Genomic DNA, 25,830 nt, shown 5'->3' with positions numbered 1-25,830 from the left:
GGTAATAGAACCTTTTCTCTTTATGACAAATGGCCTTACAGTGAAGGATCTAATTTTAGTGAAAGCAAAAAACGCAGGTAGTTAGCTATCAGCAATAAAAATTGGCGCATCTCAACAAAATTAAGAGGACATTTATAAAACTCTGGAGATTTCATTCAACACCACCAATGGTCTACGCACCGATCTCAGGGCCTACGCACAGTCACAAAATGATGGCCGGCCAGCTAAATCTGATGATTTGGGGGAGGAGGGAACATATTGTTAAAAGCATTTGTATGCTCATAAATACAACGTGGGTTCTCCAGTTGGCCTGAGCTATCAGCTCTCTTTTTTGGAGTTGGGGCTCTCTGGCCTGTTATATAGAATAAGTGAGTATGAAGACTTAAGTTTCTATACATAACATTTTGTATTCCCTCTTAGAAATGCTTATTAATTTTGCTACCTTACGGTTTAAACAGCACATAATAGCCACTTGAAATATTCCAACAAAATGCCTCTTTTCCACAAATCTATAAACTCATTTTAAAAAGTCATGACCCTGAAAGAATGTTTTCTGAGAATCAATGAAACATCTTGTCAGTTCAGATCTAGGCTCACTTCATATGTTTACCCAGCAGATGCCAGACAGTGCTAAGAACTTTCACACACATTTCATTTATTCTTCACAACAATCCAATGTGCTTTAATAATACCATTCCCATTTTACAGTCTTGGAAACTTTGGTGCAAAGAGGACTAGTTATTTGCCCAATATCACACCACTGGGAAGTGGTAGATTGGGAATTCAGACTTAAATTCGCGGCTCTTCATCATTTCATGCTGCCTATCATGGTGTGACTCAGCCCTCGGAGATAATTTCCAAAAAGAAAAAAGGAGCCTAGAAAGGCATCCATCCATTAAAAATGATTCCATTGTCCCTCTATGTACCTTGCCCTGACTGTGATGGAGGAGAGCATCAGTTGTTTGAAATATTCAATAACAATTCCTTGGATGGTAGTTCTAATTTTGGCTTCTTGTGGACCCTGTTTCTTCAGGCAATGAATAATTTGCATGGCAAGTTTACTTCTGAGCAAGATATTAGAGTTGAAACCAAGGACACTTAGAATAGTTTCATAGGAAAGCTGAGTTTCAGAACTGCATTAAAACTTGCTAAAAATTCTACATTGATGGTTCGCTATTGATTATATACTTAACCTTTTTATAAGTTTTCAAGTGTCTATTAAATCCTACTTCAACACAATAACCATTTATAGTTCTATAATGATAATGGCAAAACAATGACTTTTTAAAGTTCATTTGAAACTGTATTTTTTTGCCATTCCTTGGCCATTCTTGCTGCAAGTTTCTAAGAATATTAAAACAATGGGAGAGCCAGGACCCAGGTTTTAATCTCATGTCATCAGACTGTTCCATCCACTATCCTCCTTGGTGCAGTCAACTAATAACCCTTCGTACATTTTCCCTAATTATTTGAGGGTTTTCACTCCTATCTCACTGTCACTCTCTCCAGTACTAATTTATGAGTTCTGTAGATCAGAGCCTTGCCAGGTAGTAAATATTTTAGTCTTTGTGGACCAAGAGACAAAAACAAGAATATTATGTAGGTACTTATATAACGAAGCAGAAAACTTCTGCCCCATTCCACCCACCCTATTTGCCTAAGACTCTCATCATAGTCAGTTTCACCCTCTGCGCCAGTGGCCCGGATCTCAGAACACTCCTTCCCCCTGGAAAGCCCAGCCATTTCAGTTTGGGCAGCTGGCCAGAGGTGATTCTACCACTAGGTACCCTGCATTTGCCAAGCATGAGTCTTGAGCAGCAGTGAAGTATGGCCACCAAGCTGAATGGATTGGCACTGGGAGGGGAGGTAGACACAGAGCAGGAAAGCACCAGTTCATCTCCATGGCTCACAATGCTAGCCAGATCCAGTTGTGCCAGGGGCCATACAAAACCGTGCAGTGGGCCAGAAGGGGCCAGACTGGGCCATGGTTTGCTGACCCTTGATGTAGATTATCATCCCAATACATTGGTCCTCAATCTCTGGACCTCTTTTCTTCTGATGATCTTGTCCTCACTCCACCTTTGACATTCATTCCCATGGTAATGTCTTCTCATCACCAAAAATTGCAACCACTCCCCAGAAATTCAATTTTAAGTTCCCCTTCTGTTATACCACCTATCTTTCCAGTGCATTCCCTCTACCCTCCAACTGCAACAATCCTTCAACCCATCAGCTTGGACAATCCAAAGGTCCTTACCTTCTTTTCACTGTATTTTAGTGTCTTCAGGTTTTTCCAATCTGGCTTAAAATTACTCCCTTCCACACAGCTCTAACTCTCTTGCCGTGTTCTGACTTCATCATCACACCTGGCAGAACCCCAGCCCTGCCTGAGTACCATTCTCTGCCTGCTCCATATCGCACATACACACACAGCTGAACAGAGCTAAAGAGAAACACAATCATACTGGCTGATTTCACTTTAAATTCGTAACCTCTCCCCCCAAGTTGCCTTAGGGCTGTCTGGCAGCCCCATGTTCTTTCACTCTCCTCAGTTACTATTACGTGCCTCCTTCCTTTTCCTCCAAGTTCTAATATCTGCTCATTCTCAGTTGATAAACATGCTTCCTACTTTACTAAAAAAAAAATCAGAAGATATAATTCCCACAAGCTCACACCACTACAACTATCCACCCACTCACATATGTGCTCAGAAAATTTCTTTTGTCTCCTGAGTATGCTCTGCCCATGTTTCTCTCTAAGGCCAGACCATCCACTTGTACATGAAATCCTGTCTACTTTGCCTACTCAAAAACATCACTCCAGAAATTAGTTTCTCTGCTGCATCATCAACTTTTTCTCTTTACTGGGTCATTCTTGCAAATGTACAAGAATGCTGTCATTTTTCTTGGTTTCAGAAAGACCTCTTAACTCCACAAGTCCTAAAGCTACTTCCCCACTGCTCTGTCCATATTGATTTGTATCAATGCTTATTGGTAGTTTCTGGCTCCAATTTCCTCTCTTCCTAGTCTGCCTTCAACCCATTCAAATAAGGCTTCCCTTCCTGCACTCCACCAAAACTATTCTAGTCAAGGTCATTGGCTTCCAGATTGTTGAAGCCAAAGAGCCCAGTGAATATTACTCACCTTAGTTCCTCATCTTAATTGACCTTCCAGCAGCATTTGGTATAATTGATCATTCTGTCCTCCTTGAAACTCTTTCTTCACTTATGTTCCAGCAGACCACACCTTCCCAGTTTCCTCCCACCTCACTAATGTCTTTCTTACTCTTTATTGGTTCCTCATCTACCCAACCTCTAAACTCATAAGTGTCCAGGAGTCCTTAGACCATTTCTCCACCTGTACTCACTCTTTTGAAGATCTTATCAGACTTATGACTTTAAATACTATCTTTACACCAACAATATCCAAAGTTATATCTCTAGTATAGACCTCTTCCTTGACTTTAGACACATAAAACCAATTTTCTATTCATTCTCTTCTTGGGTTTCTAAAATGTGTCTCACATTTAACACTTGCAGGGGTCTTTCAATTCTAACAATAGTTATCTGGGTACCTTGATAAATTCTATTGCTGAAAAATAGCTAAAAGTCCTGAATTTAAATTTTTCTTAAAAATAATATCAAGGGGCGCCTGGGTGGCACAGTGGGTTCAATGTCCCACTCTTGCTTTTGGCTGAGGTCATGATCTCAGGATCCTGAGATCCAGCCCCGCCTCAGGTTCCATGTTCAGCAGAGTCTATTTAGGCCTCTCCCTCTCCCTCCGCCCCTCCCCCTCAATGCTCTCCCATGCTCGCTCTCTCTCTCTTAAATAAATAAATAAATAAATAAATAAATAAATAAATAAATAAATAAAATTTTTTTAGAAGTATCAGTAATCAGATAACAAACTAAATTCAAAGACTGAGATAAAGCAGTATTTCTGAAAAATTAACAGAGCGCTGAAACTTCATTTAATGTTCAGGTACTTTGCCCAGTAGAATAACTATAAAGTACAATATTAATGTTGATATAGTGCATGGAAAAGTTAAAAACAAAAACAAAAACCTAGGCCTACCCAAGATGAAAAATCTAAAAGGCAATCATTTCTCCATAAAACTGAAACCCCAAAAGACTACATCATCAGTTTATAGATGATATATCACCATATATATTAATATATGGGTTATATATAGTAGTGTAAATACTCTAACTTTGTTCTTGGCTGTCCTAGGTTCTCTGCATTTCATATAAAATTTAGGATCCACTTGTCAGTTTCTACCCCCCAAAATAACTAACCTGCTAGATTTTAATTGGGATTCCATTGAATCTATAGGTCAACTTGAGAACAGTTGCCTCTTAGAAATATTGTTATCCATAAACATAGCATAATTCTGCATCTACTTAAACATCTTTAATGTTTCTCAGCTATGTGCTTAATTTTTAAGTTTTCAGTGTAGAAGTTTTAAATCTCTTTTGGTAAATGTATTCTTCAGTATTTGATACTTTTAAAATTTAATGTAAATGATAATTTTTAGATTATTTTAATTTTGTATTGCTCTAATATAAAAATGTAATTGATTTTTGTATATTAATCTTTTATCCAGTAATCTTGCTAAATTCACTAGTTCTTGTAATTTGTTTGAACATTCCTTTGGATTTTCTGATCACATTTGCTTTTAACTTTAGTAATCCTACTAATTTGGCATTAGTCCTATGGAGAGTTCATCTCTACTCCAGTTTTTACTGTTGGTTTGCTGGGGAGAGATTAGAGTAATGTGAGATAGCAATGTGGTTGAAGAGCAACACAACAGACGAAAGATTCTTCTAGGTGAGGTCACTTTTTCTACTCTTTCTCATTTAGAATCCACTTCGAGGTTTGAAATCTTCTGGCATATTTAAAAAGTAGAATTTCCCAATACCGTCTCTGGAAATTATTCTGAAAATCTCCTTCATCTATCTTTTCCCTCTACTGTCTATTATGCTTGCATTCTGAGGACTAGCAGATTAAACCATCTCTTCTATCAACTTCTCTTTCTTTCACAGAATCAGGAATTACCTAGATGGCAATGAGGATATACTAAAAGACAAAAGTTATAAGATGATTTTCAGGTCTCCCTGAAGAAAAACATAGAGAAGTGAAAAAAGTTCAAGCTTTGGCATTCCAAGACTAAGGTTCAAATCTTCTCTCTTCCACTCACTAGATGAGTGACCTGAATGCACCTCATAGTGGAGATATTAGTTGCCTCCTCTCAGGGATGCTGTGAAAGTTCAACAAGACGACGCATATAAAGCACCTAGCCCAGCGTTTTGTATGCCAGAGACGTTCAATAAGTACTAGTTCTATTGCCAGCCCTATTGTTTTGAGATATATCACACTTAACCATTCCCAAGAAAACTTGAAATGTGAGTCATTGGAAGTTCATTTGAGATCTTATTAAGTATATTTCATTTTCTGCTATTTTTAGACTGTGACCACACCTCAAAATGTTATTAATTTCAGGAGGACTTAAAATTTGAATAATTTGCTATCACCTCAAAGAAGAGTGGTGATAGCAGGCGCTATAAATTCACATCATTCCGCTTCTGTTAGATCCGGGTACTTAACTGCATCCTAAATAGCTCCTTCCTATTCCTCGTAGCAGTTCTTTCAGACTGCCTCCATTCTTCTCAAGGCCTTAAAAACATCCCAGTCACATAACTCTCAGCATATCTGAAAAAAATAAAAGCTATCAGCCATGAAATTCTCGTGGAACTCCTCCCTCCCCACTTCATCGTATCTGTGGCTCTTTACTTCTTCTGGCTTATTTTTCCTTCTCATTGCAAGAATATTTACCTCCTTCTTTCCAAGAAAATCCCTTCAATTGTATCCTTTACCTCATCTTCTTTATCTCCCCGCAAACTTAATCATTTATTTCTTCCATATTTCACCCTCGATTTCTTCATCTGAACAGGGTCTTCCCCATGTCTTGCAAACAGACTGAGATTTTGGTCTTTGCCTAATTTCCCATTCTACATTAGCTCTTTGGGATTCTTTCATACTCTGGCCACTCTCTTCTTCTGGTAACTCTCCAATTCTCAGCTCTGGCTATGACTTCATTCATGAGCTCAAGATCAGTATTTCCCACTACTGCTCACTTGACATTTTTACCCAGCTATTCCACCCTAATTCAAATTCAAATAGGCCAAAATGGAATGTCATATTCTTCCATCCATTCACCCTCATTTGGGCTTGAGTCTAAGGAATACGAGGCCCTTTGTGCTGGGCTAGTGGAAAAGGGAAGAATTGGAACTGGGAGTCCTAGAACTATTGAAGTAAACTCAGCTATCAGGCCTAACCAAATGTGAAAGGGGAAACAGCACTGGAATGGCATATACAAGAAAAACTAATATAGTGGGAACAGGAGTCAGCAGGCTAGAACAATGTAGGAGTTAGGCAGGTGGGAATGTGTTGCTCCTGAGTCATCCTCCTGGTTGGGAATGCAGTTCCTGTCAATGGTTGAGGGTAAAAGGGAAGTAATAAAAAGTAATAAAAAGCTGGCAAAAGGTTATAGACTTTCAGTGCCCAGTTCAACAAAAAGGTTGGAGCTTATGGTAATTTTCCTTGGTCCAATGATAGAATTGGGTGCAAGGTAAAAAGTAAGACTGGTCCAGCAATTCTACTTCTGGGGATATATATCTGAAGGAAATAAAAACACTATCTCAAAGAAATAGTCCTATTTCCATTGCAGCATTATTCACAATAGCCAAGAAATAGAAATAACCTTACTGTCTGATGATAGATGAATGGATATGTGGTATATGTGGGTATACAATGGAATAATATCCAGCCATTAAAAAGAAGGAAACACTGACATTTGCAACAACACAGATGACTCTTGAAGGTATTATGTTAAGTGAAATAAGTCAGACAGACAGAAAGAAAAATACTGCATGGGCTCACTTATATGTGGAATCTAAAAAATCTAATAGAAACAGAGAGTTGAATGGTGGTTTCCAGGCCCTGGGGGGTCAGAGAAAATGAGGAGATGCTGATCAAAGAGTACAAACTTCTAGTTACAGGATTTTTTATAAGTTCTGGGGTTCTAATGCACAGCATGGTGACTATAGTTAACAATATTGTGTTGTGTATTTGAAATTTGCTAAGAGAATAGATCTTAAATATTTTCACCACAAAAAAAAAGAGAAAGTAACTATATGAGGTGATGAACGTGTCTACTAACCTCACTGTGGTTATCATTTCACAACACACACATATCAAATCATCATGCTGTACACTTTATCTTACAAAATGTTATCCGTCAATTATACCTTGATCAATCTGGGGGGAGGGGGAGGAAGGTTGGGCTTGAATCATAAAGGGAAAAAATACAATAGCTATGGATGAAAGTTCCTTGGATGCCAGCCTTATGAAGTCCAGACTAATTGAGCCAAATGTATTCTCTCAACAGATCTTTATTGAGCACTTACTGTATGCAGAGAATTATAAGCTAGGGACTGGGGATGTAATTGTGAATAAAAAGAAATTAACTACACACAGTCCTTTCTCTCATAGACAGTCTAGAGAAAGTTATAAAATAATAAAGAGCTAATTCCAATATGGAGGTGGGGGTAAGATGCCGAGCTGGGGGGTGCAGTTCACTGAGGAGCACCTAACCGAGAGCTACAGAATCAGTAAACAAGTGGTGAACATGTGTCAGGTTAGCTGCTAGCCCAGTGTCTTTGATCCCTTTTTGAATCCTCGGGAAATGTTCAGCTTTATGTAGCCCTCTTCCCTAAGATGGGACCCAGAAAACCTGCTACCCCAGCCTCTTTTATAGCGAAGGCACAGGTGTGCTCCCTGGGCTACACTGATCAGACTCATCTCTGAGAGGTTTTGATTTAGATCTGAGAAAGATGAATACAAAGTCCCCCCCAAGGGACCATTAGGCCTTCAAGGCACCCAAGCCTTAGCCGGTACACCGGCTGGAAAACCAGATTCCTGAATCAAGTTTAGCATCCCTGCTGGCAGCAGCTGCAGACCCGGTCAAGTCAGGTGCCAAAGTCAAGCCAACGCTCCAAAATTTTATGAGCCACGTAATAATCTTTTCTACTTAAAGGCAGATCTGGTTTCTACCACTTGCAACTAAAAACAAAACAAACAAACAAAAACCTAACCCTAACAAATATACAAGGCTTCCCGGGGAAGTGATATCTAAACTGAATGTGAAAGATGAAGCTGCTGTGATATATATTATGAAAGTTGTTAAAATAGTAAATCTGAAGTGTTCTCATTTATAAGAAGCTTTTTTTTCTTTTTTTAAAATCGTATCTTACAAGACGATGGTGGAGGTTAACTAACCTTACCGTGGTAATCATTTTGGAATATAGGTGAGTCAGAACATTGTGCTGTACGCCTGAAACTCATTCAGTGCTGTCTATCAATTATATCTCAAGAAAACTGGGAAACAAGACGAATGAGGGTTAGCTAGGGAGTGAGGAGGAAAGGTGTTTGCAGCTGAAGAAATAAAGCCCAGGGAAGAGAGAAAGAGAATATGGGATTTTTAAGGGACTGAAGAAGTTCGGTGTCAGGGGAGATGGTGAGTCGTGAGAAATAAGACTGAACCGGTTAGTAGGGGCCCGGCCATGGAGGATCTCCCACACCAGGTGAAGAAGCCCCTTAGCAAAACTGACTCAGCAAATGAGCAGGAATGAGGTTATGGTTGTAGACCTCAACGGCAAGCACTAAGAGGCTGGGACCGACTTCACCATCCTCCTAGTCCTGTTCATTGCCTCCAGGAATGATGTCTTCCCCAAAGCTCCTTGGCCAAGGCTGAGTCTTATTACCTTCATCTCCAAAGAAGACATTGCAAAAAAGAGAAAATCCAGAGCAAGGTATCTATCACAAAATCTTTTCCAACATAGAGCAGCAAACCACCTATGAGAATTTCAGCCAGCAGAGGTGTCCAGCAGATGGACTTTCAGCCCAGCATGAAAGTGTTAAGAAAAACTTTGAATCATGTCATTTCCTCAATATCTGTTCCAGTGCTTTTGCCTGGGGAACCATATTCATTTTTCGTCTACCACACCTGCAGACCCATGTCTATTCCCAACACAGTGAGCTGAACAGCACCAACCACAAGTGTCTATTTGTGAGTTGAAGACTAAAGACTGTCACAAATTCAGCCCCACTAACCTCAATGGTACTTGAAGACTTTAGATCAGTGTGTTCTCAGGATATTAATAGATATTCTTACAAAACGGTTCTAAGATCAAATAATATTGAGAAACACTTACTGAAGCAGAGTTTATATGCTGAGAGAATGTGTAATGGACACCAACCCCCCCAAGACAGAGCGAGGACATTCAGCATGTTCCGAATTCATTTGATTCTTACCTTGCCTGGGTCAGGATAGGTGACCCACGGAACCCATTCTTATGTCATTCTTTCTCTTTAATATGAGCTGTAAGTCATGTAATGCTGAGTCTCAGAGCAGTTCTTACCTGAAGAGAAAAAAACTAACCAAAAAACATAACTCAGGTCATATCACTTAACCTGTAGCTTCCTACCTCACCCCAATGTTGTTTTCCTTTTTATGAGAAAGACCTAATTCCACCTATCTAATATTTTCCTTTTCGCTGAGGTTTTTTATTTCCTTTGTTTTTATTAGTTACTTCTTCCCTGTGGTGTTGCTCTCCCTCTGTCTTGGGGAAAAAGTTCCTTCATTAAGTTCCCCTAGAAAATCTACACTTCGCAGCATCCAATCAGATTTTCACATTCTAATTTGGGTCGCCCACATCTTCCAATTAAGATACACACGCTCAAATATAAACGAAGCCAGGACCTTGAGGGGCCAGGGGAGGTTTCTTAATGAGGTCATCTGTTTTAAAAGGCAGACACTATGAATCAAAAATAAAGCTTGAGGACCAAAGATCAATTATAAATCAATGTGGGGTAGGCAGTAAAGAGAGAAATCTCAGACCCTGAATACGCTTCGGATCTGCAGTTTGAATGAAAAAGCTACTTCCTGATTCTGGCGGTCCCAGCATAAGGAAAGGAATCAGATTCCCCTTGTTGCCTGAGATTGTCAGACCCTAAACAGACATAAAGACATTGCAGGGCCTTCCACAATTGCCTACACCAGCAGTTCTCGGACTTTAACTAGCATCACAATCCCCTAGCACCCAGATTGCTGGGTCTTACCCCAAGAATTTCAGATTCAGTAGCTCAAGCATTTCTATCCTGTTCCTAGGTGATATTGACAATGAGGACCACACTTCGAAAATCAGTCCTAGACAGTGGCGCAAAGCCCCTGCTGACAAGCCACTTGCTCTTTTTCTCTTCTCTCTTTTTTAAACAGGTGAAAGGCTTGATAGCAAATGCTAGAGAGCGGACATTGGGGTCAGAGAGATGCTGGCTTCATTCCCAGATATGCCACTCACTATCTGAGATCCTGAAACCATTTATTTATCCTAGGTACCCCAATTATCCCATGTGCACAATGAGGGGAGAGTAGCCCCCACCACATAAACTGTTGTGAAGACTGAGGAGGACAAAGCTCTCAACAGAGGCTCTGGTTCGCAGTACAGCACTCAATAAATGGTGACCACACGAGTATTGTTTTGTCGATTTTCAAAAAACCCTGGTGATATCCTGCCCCTAAACTCCAAGTACTAAGCAAATAGAGTCTGGGTGTTTTAGCATTTATCAAAAACCCCATGGACATCTGAAATCACCAGTCCTGCAGGATGCAAACCAAGAATTATTATAGCGCTCATCCCCAAAGACCCGAGGTGGTGGTGGTTGTTTTCAGATTCTTTTTTGACAGAGAAATATATTCTCCAATCTCTTTTGCCTTCAGATGGTTTCCACCCACAGGAGTTGGAATTTGGGGCCTCAGTCAAAAAATTCCAGAAGGGTTTCCTTACCCTTTACTAATTGTAAAACAAGTAATGAGTCCTATATTCCTTGGGCAACTTCAGGTCTCAGTGTAAATACAGATCCTCTGGTTCCTTCTGCCTGGTCTACTCCATTCCCTCCGCAGGCTTTGTTAGAAATCCCTGCCGTGTGCCTACACGGAGCCTTGCAACCTTACCTCTTGATATTTTAGACATTTGTAATCATTTCAAGCATTATTTGTAATAATTTGCTTAAAGTTTGTTTGCTCTCATCTAACACACTTTTCAAGAGAGAATTATGTCTACTAAGTTCCCCACTGTACCCCCTAGAATAGAACCTGGCAGGTAGAAAGCCCATAGTCAATATTTGATGAGGGTCAGACCAAATAACCAAATTCCCAAGAAGTGTGAACAGCAGAGTGAGAAAGGCAATTTATTTTGTGTGTGTGTGCCTATTCTAATCAGCATACTTCAGGAATATATTTGACAAAGAAAAATAAGACATAACTCTTCCAACGTGCTTTTGATGATTGGGTATTGGAATTTCCCACTAAACTAAGGACTTTATTAACCCAGTTTAATAGTCCAAATCAAGGACCTCTAATACAGGAATTTCTCTTTTATTTCTTCTTTATTAGAAAGAATTGGGCTTTTGAGTATTATACACATTAGAAAGTCAAATAGTGGAAAGGCATCTACATAGTACTTGGCAAGTTCATTCAACTGAGTTTTGGTTTTTTGTTTTTTGGGTTTTTTTCTGCTGAAAACACAGGTCTTTTTCTTTATTACTTTGCTTGGTATATTCCTTCCAATATGGATATAAATGTAAATGCATTTCTGTGACTGTGCTTTTCTTTTCTCATTTTAAATTACCTCTCCACTTCACCATAAATTGTATATTTGGAGCTCCATTTGTGGCCAAAATGCAATTGTTTAATTGTGCAATATGTAATTTGTAATATAATTATGTTGGCCAAATTATTTCCTGGGCTGCTCAATTACTGTGATTACATTTGTTAAGTTTACAAGCCACATGCTGTTATTCTCCTTTCCCTCTGGCTGGTAAATAGTTTTATTTCGCTTTTAGTTCTTGGGTTCAGGGCTTCAAGTGGGTGTCATAAGGGGGAGTGAAATTTGATATCTTGTTTTCTACCATTACAGCCCCACTTGTGTTAATGAAGATGGAAGCTGAAGCTGAAAACCACAAACGACTTTTACTATTATGCATCCACTCAACACTTAGAAAGAGAGATTGATGATAGCACGTTTCAAATTCATCTTCCAGAACATTCCATCTCATATGGGGAAAATGGCTAACATTTATTGAGTGTTTTCTAGGCACCAGGCACTAGACTAAGCACTTTACATACATTTAAATGTTCATCTTTGGAACAGACTTGTGAGGTCAATGCCATGATTCTCACTGTGTCTTAGCCTAGGTTCCCCAAAAAGCAGAACCAATGATGAGGGCTGGTGTGCAGGCAGTTTAATTTGGGAAGTGAACAAGGAAAAGGAGAGAGGATTAGAGAGAGTGAAACAAGGGAGTATGGGAAGCCAACACAGTGCTGTATTATCTGGATGATTTACTCGGCGGGCAACTGGGGTTCTCACCGGTGAGGGAGGCTCGGAGGAGCTGTGCAGAAAACGTCCTAGAATTATCTGTCTGAGACTCTGTGGAGGGAAATATTTTCTTCCTGGATTCTGTCCCTCTGGGTCGAGTTGTCCTGTAGGGTATTGGCATCCTGGCACTTCCAGGGCGCCAATGCCTGAGAGTAGTGAGTCCTGCGGGAGCCCCATGCGGCCGTAGCAGAGAAGCTCTGGGGCAAACTGTAAGCTCGGCCTGGGGCAGTCAATGCGTTTGCCTCTAGAGTAAGATGGTAGGCAAGACGGACCGGGGCACCAGAGGTGTTCTATGCACACTGTTCTTCTTTCTTCCTTTTTAAATTTTTTAAAATATTTATTTATTTATTTTTAGAGAGAGAGAGCATGAGCGGAGGGGATGGGCAGAGGGAGAGGGAGAGAGAGAATCCTGAGCAGACTCCCCACTGACACGGGGCTTGATCCCACAACCCTGAGATCGTGACCTGGGCCAAAATCAAGAGTCAGAGGCTTAACTGACTGGACCAACCAGGGGCCCTTCTTTCTTTCTTTCTTTCTTTCTTTCTTTCTTTCTTCTTTCTTTCTTTCTTTCTTTCTTTCTTTCTTTCTTTCTCTTTTTCATACTTCAAAAATCTTTCATTAAAATTTCTATAATTCACCAACACTTTTTTACAGTTTTATTGAGGAATAAGTAATTCACAAAAAGAAACCACTCATATTTAATATACATAATTTGATAACTTCGGATACATGCCTGACCCCATGATATCATCACCACAATCAATATAATAAACATATCCATCACCTCGAATGTTCCCTATGTCCCTTTGCTTTTTTCTTGTTTTTGTCTAAGAACACTTAAGATCTACCTTCTTAACAAATTTTTGAGTGCACATCACCACATTGTTAACTATAGACACCATGTTGCACAGCAGATCTCTGAACTTATTCATCTTGTGTGACTGTAATTTTATACCCATTGAACAACTCCCCATTCCATCCCACATCTTTCTGCTGGCAACCGCCATTCTATTTTCTGCTTCTATCATTTTGACTCTTACAGATACCTCATATAATTAGAATCATGAAGTATTTGTCCTTCTGTAACTGACTTATTTCACTTAGCATATCTTCAATATCCGTTCATGTTGTTGCAAATGAACCATTCTTGCATCCTAGGGATAAATCCCACTTGATCATGGTGTATGATCCTTTTAATATGCTGCTGAATTCAATTTGCATGTATTTTGTTGAGGAGTTTTGCATCCATGCTCATCAGGGAAATTGGTCTATAATTTTCTTTTCCTGCACTGTTTTGCCCTGCCTTTGGTGTCATACTCATTTTCAAATAAGAAAACTGAGGCCTCAGAGAGGTTGCTCAAGGATGTAGATAGAGCTAGTATCTGGCAGAGTTCACAGTCTTGTACTCAAGATTTCAGCCTGTATTAGTTTCCTAGGGCTTCTGTAACAAATCATCACAAACCAAGTGGTTTAAAACAACAGAAATTTGTTCTGTCACAGTTCTGAAGGATTGAAGTCTGAAACCAAGGTGCCAGCATGGACATGCTTCCTCTGAAGCCTCCAGGGAAGCATTCTCTCATTGTTTATAGTAACTGCTGTACTCCTTGGCATCCCATGGTTTTTTGGAAGCTTCATTCCAATTTCTGCCTCCATCTTCACATGATCATCCTCCCCTTATGTCTGTGTGTCTGTGTCCAAATTCCTGTCTTACTATAAAGGCACCAGTATCATTAGATATAGAAACTACCCTAATCCAGTATGACCTCACCTTAAGTTGATGACACCTGCTTGGACATTGATTAAATTATTTGGAACTATTTCCAAAGAAGGCCTATTTATAGATTCTAGGTAGACATATCCTTTTAGGGGGATATTATTCAACCCAGTACACAAGCCCAGCTCCTCTCCTTTGAAAATGTTCTTTTTAATTTTTTAAAATATTTTTAAAATATATTTTTCAATAATTGAACATTGGAAATGTCTGAATACCCATCTCCTAGAGGAGTCATGTGTTTCTTCTCTTTTAAAGAAGGCTTTGTATTTTATCTGCCTCCAAATTTCTCAGATATCTCTCCAAAAAGATGAGAGCTTACCAGCCAATCAGAAATCTTTGTAACAGACCATGTTTTAGTGTTAATCCAGTCCCAGCCAGAGTTCACCTTGAACCCATGCTGTTGCAAGGGTGGTTGAAGCCACTACCTAGGACAGATGGGCAGGCATTGGAGAAATGCCCAGACCCTTACACTGGATTCATCAATTTGAGCAAATTATTTTTTGTTAGGTTCTGGTAAGTTTGGCTGCTTTAAGAAATTGACAGGAGTTCTATTAGCATTGTTAATTATGTCAGATTTGATCATGTTGAGTTTGACCAAGTTTCTATCCCGGTTGAATGAAATAGATCAGCATTAAAAATATCTTATGCAGCTATGATTATATATTGTCCCTTGGCCCTTGCATACTTACATTTAATATACTCCTGTTGAGATAGTACGGACAATACCTCTGTTGAGACATTATTATTCCAATCATATCAGGAAACTGAAACTTCAAAATGACAAGATATGTATACAAGGTCACAGTGGTAAATCTGAGGATTTAAAACCAGCTTCTTATGGCTCTAGAACATGCAATGTTCTCCAATATCAAGCTGCTTTTGACCTGATCCACAGCCATCAAATGTCTTCAAGCATGTCACCTAGGGATCACTATTTCTTACTTTTTTTTTTAAACATTTTATGTATTTATTTGACACAGAGAGAACACAAGAGAGAGAGAGAACACAAGCAGGGGGAGTGGGAGAAGGAGAAGAAAGCTCCCCGCTGAGCAGAGAGCCCGATGCGGGGCTCGATCCCAGGATCCCAGGATCATGACCTGAGCAGAAGGCAGATGTTTAACAACCGAGCTACCCAGGCACCCTGTTTCTTACTTTCAATACATTTATATAAAAATATATAGAAAATTATGAACCAATATAATGCCAACTTTCAACCATCATTGAGTCTCCCTCTATGTTCCAAGCACCTTGTACAAATGAGGTTGAAAATAGTTTCCCAGGTGTAATGAAATTTAAAGGCAGGGAGTCTATATATGTGGAATTTAAGAAACAAAACAGAGGAGCATAGAGGCAGGGAGGGAAAAATAAAACAAGACAAAATCAGAGAGGGAGACAAACCATAAGAGACTCTTAACCACAGGAAACAAACAGAGGGTTGCTGGAGGGGAGGTTGGGGGGTGTAACTGGGTGATGGACATTAAGGAGGGCACTTGAAGTAATGAGCATTAGGTGTTGTATGCGACTGATGAATCACTAAATTCTACCTCTGAAACTAATAATACAGTATATGTTAACTAAATTGCATTTAAATAAAAAAAATTTTTAAAAGTCAGGGAAATTAAATTACTCACCCAAGTAGATCACAAAGGTGACAAATACTAGATAAGAATTCAACTCAACTCTTGGGGCACCTGGGTGGCTCAGTTGTTAAGCATCTGCCTTTGCCCCCTGCTTGTGCACATGTTCCATCTTTCTCTCTCGCTATCTCTGTCAAATAAATTTAAAAAATATTTAAAAAAAAAAAGAATTCAACTCAACTCTTACTCTAAAACCTGTTCTCTCAACTACTTCATATATTGCTTCTCAATATTAAAGCTTTAAACAAACAACGTAGGAGCTCTAAGTCAGGGTTCATTTTGCGTAGGGGGATTGGAGAGGACTTCGTGCAGAGCTGGCATTGGAGACAAGTCTTAAAGCATGAGGAGACTTATGCTAGCCGCTGAAGGGTAAGATGAACCTGAATACTTACTTATCCGTTCAGTCAATATGTATTTTATGGACCATATGGTCTGTATCAGGCACCATGATGATGACTCAATGAACATGGTAGTCATGCTCTCGCCCTTGTGCTGCTTGAAGCCCACTGGGAGAGCAGACAAGACCCGAACACACACACCAATAACTGAACTCATGGAAAATCCTGGGAGCGCTATATAGGACACAAAATCTATTGTGGAAAGAGGACAAGAGGGGAATCTCACTTAATGAGGGTCAGGGAAGTCTTCTCTGGGGAAGTGAAATAAAAACTGACCCCTACATGTGGGGAAGAATCAACCCTCCAGAGCAGCAGAAAGATGATTCCAATCAGAGGAGTCTGCAGAGCTCTGAGGTAAAGAAAGAAATTCAGTGTGAAGGATCCTGACATGTGATGGGGAAAGAAACCTGACAGGAGCTGGGAGACGATTGGGAGCCTGACCTCACAGGGCATCTTAGGCCTTGCTCGGGAATTTCAATTTCATTCAAAGGACAGTGGGAAGCTATTAAAATGTTTCACCAGAGGAGTGAAATTCTCCAATTTATGTTGCTATGTCTATCTGGCCACTCTGTGGAGAACAGATACGGGAAGACCAATTAAGAAGCTACAGCTGTAACCCAAGCAAGAGCTACTGGTGGGTGGTCACTGTGGTGGCTGTGGAAATGGCAAGGAGGAGAGAGAGATAACATGAAGATAGAGTCGAGAGTTTCTGCTGACAGACTGGATAAGGCAGGAGGAGACAAAGAAAAGGGAACACAATCAAGGTTGACTCCAGCTTTCTTGCTTATACAACTGAGTGCGTATGGGGGTGGAAGATTGCTATTTACCTAGATGGGGAAGACTGCAGTGGGGATGGGGTGGAGAGAGGTGTGTGGCAAATGCTGAGGGGTGAGGAGAATGAAGAGATCTGCCATACCTGATGAACAATTACCTGGTTGGAAAATGACATGCTACCCAGAAGCTGGAAGCCAATGACTTTTACTGAATGAAAACAGGTCATAACAGTGTTTGTCAAACCAGAAAAATAGCTGAGAGATTCATATCTTGCACCAACTTCCCATTCCACTTCCAAGTCCGCCTCACCCATCTCAGGCATCCATTTGGCATGCTTTCCTTGGGTGTCCACCAAGGATGATGCTGGAATCAATTCTGCAGATAAAATGTAAGGCAAATAATAACAATGCAATGAATTCAAATCCTGTGTGGTAGGTGAACATGTTTGACGGTCAAGAGGGAAAACCAGAAGAAGCAGGAATACCTTCCCAAGGGAGACGAGAATGATGAAAGAAAGCTTTCTGCAGGCAGTGGCCCATGTACTGGCCTTGAATACAAGTCAGAACTGACCACAGTGAGAGAACACGGATCAGCATTCCAGGCAAAGAGAAGATAAGGACAAAAGATGGAGACACAGCAGTGCCTGGCATATTTAGAGGACAGCGCATGTGGTTCTAAGAGCTAAGAGAGGGAGGGATTTGGGATGAAAAAGGTAATGTGTTTAGGGTGAGGTTGTAAGAAACTACTGAGCGCCATACTAGTCATACGACCTGTAACTAACACAGCGTAGCAGCACACATGCAGGTACAGACATACATCCTATCATTCTCTGTCTCTGTCTCTGTCTCTGTCTCTCCTACACACACGCACACACACACACACACACACACACACACAGAGTCCTGTAATGCTGTTTCTCTTTTTAATGCTGCAAATTCCTCCAAATCTGTACCTGGAGACAGGAAAAGTAAGGGAAAGAAAGGTTATGCGGGTAGATTGTTCCTGAATGCAGCTAAAGATAGTTCTGAACAGGTGGATCTCAGTGACAGCAGCTTTTGCAATTCAGAGCATAATTTCTTTCCCATTTTCATCAAAACCACACCGCCAACATTCTTCACCCCTTCCAATCATCCTAACATCATTGCCAGATTCATCTTCTGGGGAAAATCAAGTGTATATCACATCATTCCCCTCTTACGAATCTTTCCCTAGTTTTCTAGGAGCTCCTGCTGTTCTCAATAACTACAGAGCTCACCGAGGGTAAATTGCTATAAGGGGGGAAATCCCTCTTAAAATTTTAAGAGACAATAGAAATATACAAGGAAGGGAATGGAGTGAATATGTTCACCTGGGTATGACTCACACGGCATTCATAGATAAGAACACGTTTGATAGTTTCTGTCCTAGTGAGTTGGGATGTCGTCTTGGAAGAGAATTGTCTATCAATACTATCATTTAATATGTTTGTTCTTTGGGAAGATGGTATGTGGGAGGCAGCCTGAAACAGGTGGTTGTACTATATTTATACCTTTCTGCTGTTGTTCCTTCATAATCAAAAGTGACACTACCGGTGATAACTGCTATCTTCTGGTGCAGGTGTGAGTGAAAAGACAGATTTGAAGCCAGCAGTCCCCATGCATGGCACCTGTCCATAAAAATGAAACTGTGAGCTGTGGCTCTTACAGCAACAGTGTCCAGGAGAACTTTCTGCAACGGCGGAGGTGTGCTGTATCGGCACTGACCCCTGGATACATGAGCCACATGTAGCAATTGAACACTTGAATTGCGACTAGTGCAACTGAGGAACTGACTTGTTTATTTCATTTAATTTTAACGAAGTTAAATTTGAACAGCACACTTCCGGACCTACGAATGTCCCCTTTTCTAATCCTGGCTCTCCTCTTCGCGTGGGTGCTTTGGTGGGAGGTTGTATTTGTTTCCTGAGACTGCTCTCACAAATTCCCACAAACCGGGCAGCGTAAAACAACAAAAATTTATTCTCCTACTGTTAGAGAGGCCAGAAGTCCAAAATCAAGTTGTCAGGATTGGTTCCTTCTGGAGACTCAGAGGGAAAATCTGTTGCAGGCCTGTCTCCTAGCTTCTGGTGGCTGGCAGGAGTCCTTGATGTTCCTTGGCTTGTAGCCGCAGCCCTCCAGTCTCTGCTTCTGCTTCACATCACCGCCTTCTCTGTGTTTCCAATCCCCCTCTCTTTTCTCTTCCAAGGGCACTGGTGTTGGATTTAGGGTCCATCCTAAATCCACAATGATTTCAGCTCAAGGTCTTTAATTATGTGTGCAAAGACTATTTCCAAATAAGGTCCCATTCACGGAAACCAGGGGTTAGAACTTAGACATGACTCTTTGGGCGGTCACAATCCAACCCACGACAGCAGTATTCCAGCACCTTCTTCTGCAGGCAGGCTGTCCCACAGTGTGCTTTCACTGGGGCACAAATTACCTTCCCAAACAGCAATTTGCATGCTTACTTTCATGACACCCAAAGCCACCGACATGCCTCTTTCCCCCAACCCAGCCCCTCCCCCTGTTACAGCTTTAGTACCCTGAGCCATTTGACTCCTTTACATTTAGCCAGTTACTAACACTTTTAGGTGCTTTCCAATATTAAGGGTGATTCCTTCCTTGGAGCCAGACCAACCTTTGTTCTTTAAAAAGCAGCAGAACAGAAGTCTCAGGACACCATGAGAGCCTTCCTTCAAAGGATTTCTCTACTGCCCTTTTTGGGTCTTTTACTTAAAAAATATTAATATACAGCTTTGTTTCAGCCATCTGCAGTTGACATTTCTTCTTTTCTCAGGTGTATGAGGACATATGGATACTTCCTGCCACTTTTTGAGGGGAAGAGCAGCTACAGAAACTGGGAAACTCTCTGGCTTCAGGGAAGAGCGTGCCCTGACCTCATTCCCACATCCCTTGGGGTAGAATTGATTGGTGGGGGGAGATCCGGCACAACCCCATCATCTCATCTGAGGTGGGTTTCACAGGCCAATTGGCTCTGTTCTTCGTAACGACTCTATATTTAGCAAGCTGGCACAATTTTTAGACAGAGATTTCTCACAAGAACTTGGCAAACATTCCATGTTTCCTTTGCTGCAATATGTAGAATTGATATTTCTGACAAAATTGCTCACATATCTTCGTGTAACTTGTTTAGTGGTTGTACGTTGTTGATTCTATTTTTTTCCGGAAGGAAAAGGAAAAACTGATTTATGATATGGTGTTGGAGGCTGGGGAGGGAAATTTAGCCACAGGACTCCTGGAAAACCAACACCCGACAAGTCCTCCTTCAGGGGGCCTCTTATGCCCACACCTTCCCCTCTAGCCTCCTACCCATGTTGGAATCATAACCACATTACCTACCAGTAACACGGGAACTGGGGTACCCTTACTAGCCTCCTGCACAGAGGTTCCACCTTTTGACTCATTCTGTACCACCCCATCAACTTCATCTTCTCAAATGCAGAGGCATTTAAATATTAGCATCTGGGTGAGAGGGAGGTCCTTAGTGAAAACTGATATTTTTTCTGCACTTCACTTTTATACCTGAAATACTTAAGTATTTTTAAATTAAATTGGTAAATATTACAATGAGTCTCAAATATAATTTTTAGAAACTAAAGCCACTCCCTCACACGTAATTAAAAGATCAAATTAATTTTTAAAAAACCTATTTGTTTAAAATAATTTTTAAAAATGTCGTTCCCCCACGTTCCAAATGTTTTGCCCCACATTATTTTCCTAGTCTGTGAAATACTGGATTGTAGATTTTTTTTAATGTCTCATATCAGATTAAGATGACTAGCACGAAACTAAATTTAATACTTAAAACATGTAAATATAATTTAACAACTAGGAAAGAAGAGCTAAGAAAGAAAAAATAAATATACCAATAAAAAGCGGTCCCCTGGTAAAAAATAATAAACTACGTTGTAGTTAAAAAGAAAAAAGATCCTGTAGTCTCCTTTTCTGCTTCCATTACGACTTCATCTGTCATTTCTACCCCATACAGATCATATTATTCTGTGTTATTATCAAAACCAGCTATCATTTGTTGAGTGTCAATGACTTTATATATATTGCTTACTCTTCAAAACCATTCAATGCAATGAGTGTTATTTTTCCCAATTTACAGATAAGAAAACTAAGGCTCAGAAATGTAGAGAGGCTTTTTTCCCCCAAATCACACAATTGCCAAGTAGCAGGGCAGGGTTCGGAATCCATATTTGTTTGACCTCAAAATCCACATTCTTAACCAAAGCACAGTGCCCTGCACAATCATAATTTTCAAAATCCAGTAGACATTCTTAGGTGCAGCCAGGTATAATCACTGTCCTCGCCTGCCTCCTGCTTTGGAAGATCCTCTCTTGAGAATTTTATGAATATTGAATAAACTGTACTCCCTTGAAAGTCAATGGCCAGGGTTTTGTTTGCTATTACTCCAAAACAAATTACAGGTATCCCTCCCTTTTCCAAAGTTTGCATTATGCCACTTTGCTTTTACAAAAGACCTACATTAGTTTGGTAAAGTCTTTTTTTTTTTTTTTTTTTTTTTTTTGTAAAAGTGAAAATCCTTTTCAGATTTCTTTCAGTTAGCAAAAACCAGGTACTAATGTAGGTCTTTCATAAAAGTGAAATGGCATAATGTAAACTCAGCTTTGTGCCATTTTGGGGCTTACTAAAGTTTTCAGAGGGATGCTCTACTTTCAGGTAGCAGGGAAAACCTGTGCTCCAAAACCTACCAGCTTCAAACCACCATCTTAATATGCTCCAAAATTCTGCGTCAGAAATTCAGACAGGACACAGAGGCATGGCTTATCTCTGCTCCATGGCTTGTCTCTGCTCCAGGATATTTAGGTCTTAGCTGGAAAGACTCAAAAGTGGGAATGACTCTATGGCTGAGGGATAGAATCATCTGAAAGTGCAACTCTATTTGCAGACTGGCTTACTAACAAGGCTGCCCAGTGATGCTCTGTCAGATGGGGATTTAGCTGGGACTATTGGCCAGATCCCCTACTCATGGCCTCTTCAGCATGGCTGTATCTGAGTAGTGGAACTTCTTACATGACGACTGGCCTCCCCAAGAATGAACATCTCAAGAGAATCAGGCAGAAGCTGCATGGTCTTCTCTAACCTAGCCTCTGATGTCAGAGTGTCACCTTCCACTGCATTCTCTTGGTTAATAGGTAGTCTCCCAGGCCAGCTCAATTCAAAGAGAGAAAACATAGACACCCCCTCTTGATTGAAGGGGTGTCACAGAATTTGCTGGCATGTTTTGAAATCACTGCATCAGTGTTAGCATAATGAAAGGACTATTTCGGTGAGAGCTGAACACTTATTTCTGGAACTCAAGTATTGGAAAGGACATTTATATAGATGTTGAAGTCACCGTGATGATGATAGTATTTGGAGAAAAAGGAAGCCTGTGAACCAGTTGCCAGAGGCGTCAGAAGAGGAACATGAACGAGTTCCTGGGTTGGGGGTGGTGTAGGGGGAGTGTACATGGCAGTGACATGCAGGGGTAGAGGATGTCTTAGCCAGATGGTAGTTATTATCAGGCATAATCAGGTATAATCACAATCTGTTTCCTCTTGCCTCCTCAAAAGAGGAGGGTTTTTTCTCATAATAGCAGAGAATTAATGACCTACCAAGGCAATGGGCTTCTAAGGTAATGGCATCCATACCACCGATCCCTGTGATATTTGGAGAATGGAGAATGACCGTTCCCTCAAAAAGCTGCAACAGACTCAGTGCCCTCTGGGGAGAGCCAGGGTTCCAGCCAGGCAGAGACAATGGAATCCAGGTTCCAGAGGTTCTAATAACATGAGTGAGGAGGAAAGACAGCAGCAAAAGAGTCACTGAAAATAAAATTTCACAATGTTTATGGTGCAAATAAAAGCAAAACACACATAGAATTAAACCAAAGGGACATTTATTGCTATCTAACAAGAAGTTTAGACAGAGGTTGTTCCTGACTTCCTTCGATTCTACCAATCTGCTATCTACCACGTGTAGCAATGTCTCCCTCGGGGTGCAAATATGTCTGTCCCAACTCTAAGTGGCACATCCTTAGATATTAGCATTTACACTTGAAGCAAAGTAGAAAGAAGCAAAAAGAACCTTCTTCTCACCTGCTTATTTTTTTTAATGAAAAAGAGAAGCTTTTTCAGAAACCTTCAGCTGATTTCCCTTAAATCCCATTGTCACACTTTCATCCCTACATCAATCATTGGCATAGAGGAAGGATAGTCATGGCTGAAACCAATCATGATTCTTCCATTACACTGGGCACACTACTACCCAAACAACAAAATCATGTCTGCAAGGAGAAGACAATGGCTGCTGGGAAGGCAAGCTTTAAAAGTCATCATGTTAAGGTATAGAGCTTCAAGTAATGTGGACGTAGGAACGTCAAGACAGCAAGAGACTTGGGAAGGCTTCAGTTGAATTCAGCTGTAAAAAGAAGAGTATGAATTCGCTAATCTCCAAGGTCCTCCCCAAAGCTGTGAGACTAATATTCTACCCACAACATTTATCACACTCATGCCTTTTCTCTTAATATGGCTATTTTCTCATATTTTATCCTCCCAACTGATTGCTGGCACATTGATAGCAGAGATCTTGTTTGCTTTGTCTTTATGTTCTGTATGGACAGTAAATATTTGAGAATGGAAGCAATGCCCAGCACTCCTCAAAGCTATGTGGCTTTCTTTGTGAGACCAATCTGCTTTCCCTCAGTAGTCCCCCAAAATGAGAGATGACAAGAAAAGGTGATCATTGTTCCCCTACTTACTGAGCACCCACCACGTGCTTCCTACTATTGTGGAATCTGAGAAAAATGTAAGAGCCATTGGCATAAATACCGCTTGAAGAGAACAGGCAAGTGCATGGAACCCCATGTTGCATCTTTAAACAGGAACAGCTGTGATTCCTTCACTGTATTCCAGAGAGAGGTATCCAGACAATGGCCTGGACACATTGGAACAGAGATTTTTCTCTCTGTGGATTGAGCTGTAAAGAGCTAGTGGAAAACTGAGAGAAGGTGATTGACAGAGAGAGCAACAATGGAAGAGGGTGGGAGACAGGAGAAGCTGGAATGCCTTCTTTTTTTTTCTCTTTTGAGGTATAAAATCACAAATTTAATTATCATTTGGACATAGCTTAACTGTCATTATTCAAGAGATTTTTCAGTTATGGGTTCGTGATTTTAAAAAATTGTTGGAGCTTTTTTCTACTTGGCTGGTTTCCTATGAGATTCAAACAGACAGAAGTGATCAGATAGAGTAAATGCTTGTTACAGGAGAGAATACATGTACTTTTAAACTTGACTCAGAGTGTTTGAGACTTAATATTACAGTTTCTACATAGTATGAGCACAGTTGGACAGAGATTATAGAACGTTATAGTTGCAAAGTCAGAAAGGGCCCTAAAGATCATTGACTCCCACCACCCCTCCCAGTGTTGCATTCCCTCTGCAAGCAACCTAGCCACGCCATCATCCAATGGAACTTGTGCATCTCCAGCGACGCAAAGCTCCCATCTCTCAAGGCAACCTGTCTATCCATGGGGCCCCATAACACTAAAGAAGTCTTTTTCATATTAAGTATATGACTCTATGAAGCTGCCATCCAGCTGGTTTGTTAAACTCCTGGGCAAGTTTAATCCTTCTTCCTCATGATAGTCCTTCGGTATGGGAAAATAGGAACGTGATCCTTCTGAATCCTTCTACTCTCATGGTCACTTGACGTAAAGGGTTTCTTTCTGTGTTCCTCTTAACGTACAGTGCCTGCAAATGCTCAAAATTCTTCTGTGAGAAAATAAGACCAGATTTTATTCTCTTGCATCTGAAATATTCCATGCTTGTAGTTGCTATATTGACAAGAATACAATTTGTAGCATTATCAAATGCAACATTATTTTGTCTCCTACCTTCCCTTTAAAATGCAATCAGATATGGTAAAAAAAAAAAAAAGGCATGATATTTTTCTTATTCTTAAGTAACAGAGATTCCTAAGACCACTTTAAGTAATAAACATAGACTCCATTCGGTAATTAAAATGCCCACGTAATCAAAACCATCAACTTGATCTAACCGTTGTATCTTTTCTACTTCTTCAGCTTGGGTCAGCTTCAGGCTGGAAGCCTGCAAGCAGCGGGAAAAGGGAGGGGATTTCATATGCTTGCGGTGGGTGGTGGGTGGCTTCTCATCTGTTTCTGCACCTGCTAGCTAATGTCTGTCCTTTCCAGAGTTAGAGTGAGTAAGATGAAAGAAAAAGTATTGAATCATAAACCTGGCTTTGCTGTCTCTGGGTTTGGCAGATGTTGAAAGCTTTCTCTTTTCTTTTGTGGGTGTTTTTGTGTACTTCGGGTGAGAATTCCATCCCTGGAGACTATTGTCCTGAAAACCTCTGGGCTTTCTCACAAATATTTCTACTTCAGCGTATTGTCTCAATGATCACTGTTTGAGCCATTTCCCGGAACCCAGCAGTCTCCTCCACGTTCCTGCTGCTGAGGTCCTTCCTCTCTTCCAGGTAGACAGATTACACAGGATTCAAGGGAGCCTCACAGCAGTTCTCTTTTCTGTCGGGCCCACCTATGGGCCACTCCTCATCTCTACAAACTGTAGGTGCATCAACAAGTCTTAGGCAGCCACCTCTAGCGTCAGGTATGAGTCAGCGCCAACCTCTCCCCACCCCCACCCCCACCCCCGACTAACAGTTGCAATGAGTGTACACAGTTC

Source organism: Ursus arctos, unplaced genomic scaffold (genome assembly GCF_023065955.2).
Source record: "Ursus arctos isolate Adak ecotype North America unplaced genomic scaffold, UrsArc2.0 scaffold_21, whole genome shotgun sequence".
Lineage (NCBI taxonomy): Eukaryota > Metazoa > Chordata > Mammalia > Carnivora > Ursidae > Ursus > Ursus arctos.
Note: the sequence above shows the minus strand (reverse complement) of the source record.